Source organism: Pyrus communis, chromosome 6 (genome assembly GCF_963583255.1).
Source record: "Pyrus communis chromosome 6, drPyrComm1.1, whole genome shotgun sequence".
NCBI classification, from domain to species: domain Eukaryota; kingdom Viridiplantae; phylum Streptophyta; class Magnoliopsida; order Rosales; family Rosaceae; genus Pyrus; species Pyrus communis.
The window spans coordinates 15966121-15972171 of NC_084808.1; positions in this window are offsets into that span (position 1 = coordinate 15966121).

Below are 6051 nucleotides of genomic sequence, written 5' to 3' on the forward strand. Positions count from 1 at the left end.
CAGAGTCTATACCTTGCTGAAAACAATGGAGAAGAAGAATGGGGAGATTAAGATGTTGATGTGCGCCGACTGCTTATTCCTCCTCCTTTATGGCACCTCTTCACTTTCACCAAAACAACCACCTTTGCAGCCTCTTCCTAATCCTATTTGTCTCCCTTTCTTTCTATCTAGTTTCACAATTCATATGCTTTTGCTAGTACGACGTGCGGGGACCCTTCTAAAATGTACTAAAAATTCCATATTTTCCCTTTCCATTGTGGTTTTGGTTTTTATTTATTTACGGCATACAATAATTTGCTTGTTAGGGTTAAGCTACTCCCTAGCCACTCCTAATGATCCTTATTTAGTATTACTTGTTATAATTATTCTCCTTCCTCTGGTATATCTTAGTGATGATTTTAGCCCTTGTCATGTGACTTGTAAAGGACAAAGTGAGTTGAGATAATTACCAAAATATGAAAAGACAGTTATGAAGTTTGAAACCAATTCCAAGTGATGGAGTGAAGTGATCAAGTCCTCATAAAATAAAAAATTAAAAACAGAAACCAAGTGATCAACATAATTAAGTGATTAAATGTAATACGAAATCCACCCATAGACGCAAAAAGCTCTTAATGTGATAACAACCAAAACGAAGAAGACAACAAATAAGATGTTTAGGGTTAGCTTCTGCTTCTTTCCTTTCTCTTTGATCTTGTACATATAATTGCACGGTTGAGTGCATGGTTGCCTAACGTTAGTATATAGCTTCTTTTTTATCACACATATTCATTTAGAGTTTAATTACATGTTTTTTGAACTGCATTAGTTTTGATTTGTGATACAAGAATCCAGATGTATATAGTGCAAGAGTTTTGTATCTCAGCTAATTAAAAATATTCACCCGTCTATTTGAGATCTTATATTCGACCATCCTCCATGGCACTGATGGCACGCATGCCTAGTGAGAAAGGACGGTTTTGATGGACTCAATAGATGGGCCAAGGCTTTGCACAGTAAGGCCTAGAGGGTTGTGGTTCTATCTGGGTGATACTTTTGTTCTTTATTTGGCCCAACCCAGATCGGTTCCGTTTTTCTTAGGCAGGCAAATCAAGAGTGAGTCTTTGGAGAGCTACAATTCATACAATGATATCAACATGGCGTGATCTCCTGTGCGATCTTGTAAATGTTAGATACTCGATCACACAAATACCAGTAGCTGACTGACTTTTACTGAGAACGGTACGTGAACATGAATGAAAATGGGCACGTGATCATCTCTCTTCACTTCTCTTCCATTAATTTGGACCCCAGAGTTATTAGGTAGGGCGGTCCATATGACCAGTCCTTCATCTAAGCAAGGGTTGGATTTGCCTTGGAATTTGCTTAAGGGTTTTGGAGGAGTATTTATTAGTAATAGCCAAAATTTAGCCCACAAATTCATAAATATCAGTTTTTATAAAACAAATTCCAATATAGCCAAAAGTTCACTTAAATAGACCTAACTACCCTCAAACCAAAACTTAATTACACCTAAAACCAAAACCTAATTAAGCATCATCGTTCTCCAGTATCATTGCTGCCATATTGGGATCCAGAAGCAGAATCATCAACTTGCTTAGATTTTGGATTTGAATTGTCATATATATGATTCTCGTCACATACACCATAAAATCAATCCAAAATATTCTCATCTTCCAACGTACTTTTCTGGAGTGATTTGATTCAAAGCCCTTCCTTCGTCTCCCTCTTTTTCTTTGTGTCTTTCACATATCCATATTAAAATTGCTTCACTGGTTAGGTTATGCTCAATTTTTATCACTTAATTAAATGCCTAATTAATTTGGGTACCCTCTATTTAAGAGCTCATATGCAGAATGCATGAGAGCATACAATTGCAATTACGGGTGGGCAAATGGATCCTGGACCCGCGGATCGCGACAGGTCTAAGCGATTTGGGGCTAGTACAGGGTGGGTCCAAAATTTTAAAATTCAACATAGGGCGGGGCGGGCCAGATCCAAGTTAATAGCATGGCGGGGCAGGTCCAAATCTTGGAAGAAATGGGCCATCGGCCCGAACGGATTTCCACCCCCACTTCGTATCCAAAACTTTCCCAAATAAATCTTTGCAATTCAACATTTATATTAATAAGCAATTCGAAAGGGAAATGTTATTGACACTCTAAAAATCTCATTCTACACTCCTTACAAGTGTATCTTTCTTTCCAAACATAGAAAGTTTGGAGTGTAGAATAAGATTTTTGGAGTGCCAATAACAATTCCCATTCGAAAAGCACAAAAATAAAATCACCCATTTGTCTTTGGATCTCTCTCTCTCTCTATAGGTTTTGCTCCTGGGTCTCTTTGCCTCCCGGTAGTCCAAATCCTTGTATTCCCATTTTTTGAATTAGGGATTGTGCAATTTCAGTTTGGTATGAATTTGAACCATTGGACTGGAGTGCAGGAGCTCCATAACCTCCTCGGTCTTCTCAAATCCACGATGACGACGTTGATATTGTCGCTGCTATGCCTCGCCAAGGCCAATTTTGTCAACGAAATGGATGCGTCAGAGCACGCCTTATCTGACCTCGCCACTGTTTCACAGCAGGACGACGCCAACTGTGAAGTCGCTGCCTTCTGCGCGAGCAAGCACATGCAGATGACGTCGCAGGCGGTTTCGTTTAATACCACATCCCAGAGGCTGTCACTGACAAGGATAAGACACTCATCCTTCGCCACACGATCCGTGACCTTCACCTCCGGCTTTGATATCACATACGACTTCAGGTAGTTGTCGTCGATGGCCCTCGACATGGCGAGAACTCAGAGGACCCTCGCGCCATCCCAATAGATCACGCACCTGCCCGCTGCTAAAATCCCTTTCAAATTATAAAAATAACAAAATAACTATTATATTATAAAAATTTCTTCTGCCATTACCTTTTTTTTAGTCGTGCTTCTGCCATTGAGTTCTGGAAGATAACTGATACCCTTCCTTAAACCCATTTCCTCTCTTTCTCACAATTTTGTAGAAACACACCTCCCCCTCTTCACTTTCCCTCACATCTTCACTTCCTTTTTCTCCCTCTTAGTACAGAAAGTATTGGGGCTCATCCCAGTCACCGTCGACAAAAGTTTATCCTCTCACAGCCAAGCAAAACGAACAAATCATACAATCAACAGAGCCTATGGCGCAATTTGGATATTGGAGGTGCTGGAACGACTGATGTGCGACTGATGGAGCGACTGGGTTTCAGAAGCACAACAATTTTGTAAATTTTTTTTTCCTTTTTTTGTTTCGAATTCTAAGGTTGGATGTTTTGGGTTTTTTTATGTGTGAGGCAGTGGGAACAACTACGCGATCTGGTTTTGAAGATGGTTGTGGAAGTGAGGAAGAAGTAAATGAGAGCAGCGAAGCGAGGAGAGATGACGCGCGGAGCAACTAAGAAGAGAAAGTGGCAGAGGAAGCCATGATTTACGAGGACACGGCGGTGGTCCTGGGATGGTCCGACGAGGTTGTCAAGCAGGGTGAGGAGTCGAGCAAAGCGACGACTCGAGCGGGACAATGCGAGAGAAAAGAAGGGTCTTAGCAATCCGATGGTATTCGGGGGGTCTCGCTAAGACTATCTACCGAGCCCCGTAGTCGAGACGAGTGAGGTTTAATCCCACTAAAGCTAGTCCCTTCCTCTAACAAATATGGAACTACACTAACACCTAGTCAAGCCTCACTTAGTGAGGGCAAACAAACGCCCCCTAATTGTACTAATCATGTTTGGGAGCATTTTTCTCACCACTATAAATTATATATGGTGTATGCTCACCATACACTTCATCATCTGCAATGTGTCATTTTATTTAACTTTATTTAACATTCATATTAAATGTTTCTTTTCTAAATTCGAAAAAAAAAATAACAAGAGTTAAATGAAATAACACGTGGCAGATAATAAGGTGTATGGTGAGCAGACATTATAGTTATAGTGATCAGCAAAAAAGCTCCCAATCGTGTATTCATATATTACTAACTTATTCCCAAGCTCAAATATTTGTGAGCGTTAGCTCTAAAGAAATTATACACAATATAATTAAATTAATTGGTAAACTAATCTTTGATCATCAGCTGATCCTTTTAATTATTGGTGAAGTTGCACCCTATAAAATTATCAAGCTAGCTCATCCTTGCATATCCAAGGAAACTTGGGTAGATGCATTATTTCCCAAAAAAGCAAATGCCATTTCCAGTTACGTATAAAATTTGTTGAAATGGACGAGCATACAAGTCTGATCTCATTAATTTCACAAGCATGAATACTATTGCTTCATTTACAAAAATTCTCAGCCAATGTTCATCATTAGTCATTTATGAGACTCATCCACTACTTGTTTTATTAAATTGTATACATGCACGCTTGGTACGATTTAGGTGTTTCTTTAATGTTATTCATCAAATTATAGTTTACGGTACCATTTAAAAAAGTGGTTCATTTTAATCGAATGTTTGTAACTAAATACATTCATTACGTATATGTCATACCCTGAAAGTGTAATATCACATCCATAATGTAAAAGCAAACCTTATCAATCATATAACACATTAATACACATACGTACTAAACTTATCTTATAATACGATTCACTGACATGTGGGTAAAAAATGTGATCCCTTTAGCATTACACATAAAGTTCAATGAAACATTATAACTTCAAAATCATTGACGTCTTCTTTTTTCCCGTAAAAGCCATATGCAATAATATTCTACACCAACTGCAAGAAACATTGGCTGAGGTACACAGTAAGTCAATAATTATAATTATGTATTTAATTTACCTTCAGATGAGTCATGCCTTATTCTTCTCACTTACAACTAAACAAGAATATCATTATAGTTCATATTACTAGTGACAGATAAAATTATTTTTAATCTGCAAATAAATTAAGGTCCCCTTCCGCTTCTATATATCTTCCGTACTTTCTTGACCTCTAGATTAATTTTCCATTTACGCGCTCATGTTACATTGCATATAGGTATGGCTGGCTGATATGTAGTAGGTCGAGTTGCTAAACTGCTTTACACGTTGTTACCAGATACTTATAAATATAAAATATATTTTCAAAACTAAGTGAATGCATTGGTTTACACACCCTCAATGTCTCAAAAGAAAAGAAATCTGAGTGTACCCAGATTTCTCCTTTGCATTTTGTGGCAAAAAAGGAGTGAAAGTTCTATCAGAAAACCCACAGAGCCAAAAGATCCTACCAAAAATTCAGAGATTTAGCAAAAGGCCCATTGGCCAATCAGGTGAGTCCCAGGAATGCTAAATATGGTTTGTGATTGTTATAAAGGTTCTAGAACCTGAGTGGCAGGGTTTACCCACAGTATGCACACCGGTACCGTCTATTTCACTCATAGTTATATATTTTTGAAACAGTATATAAATATATTTAATATATGTGTACCATGCATGCACCACAGCCGATGAAATCTTTGTCTGCTGCAATAACTAATGTAAATTTTGTTATGATAATTACCATGTTTATGCATTAGGGACAATGAGAAACAGACGAAACGATGACTATATATAGAGAACTTTTGGGGCTTGATGCGGAGTAGGATTCTCTCCTCTTTTTTTTTTTTTTCCTTGTCAATCATTAAAATTACATGGCTCTTCATTGATTGCTGTCTCATCAAAGTTGAAATCGTTGGAAGGGCCTCTCCTGTCTCAATAAAGCTAAGAAAAACTAGGAAAAAGAAAGCCTCCCATCACACAATCTCTGTGTGTGTGTCGAAACTGAGATATATCTAGGAAAATAAACAAGAAAACTGATGAACTATTCATCCGAATTAACACAAATAAATCATACAATTATGGTTAGTTTGAACTTGGTTAAGAACATTGTTCAACTCGGTTGTGGATGCTTTTCTAATGGAAATCACATTTTACAAAACTTAAGCTTAAAGGAGACAAATGATGAAAGTTTAGCATAAGAGCTTAAAAGATCATGGACATCTCATACCAAAAGATGAAAGTATCTCATACCATTGCGAAATGGATTTGGATTGGATTCTCACA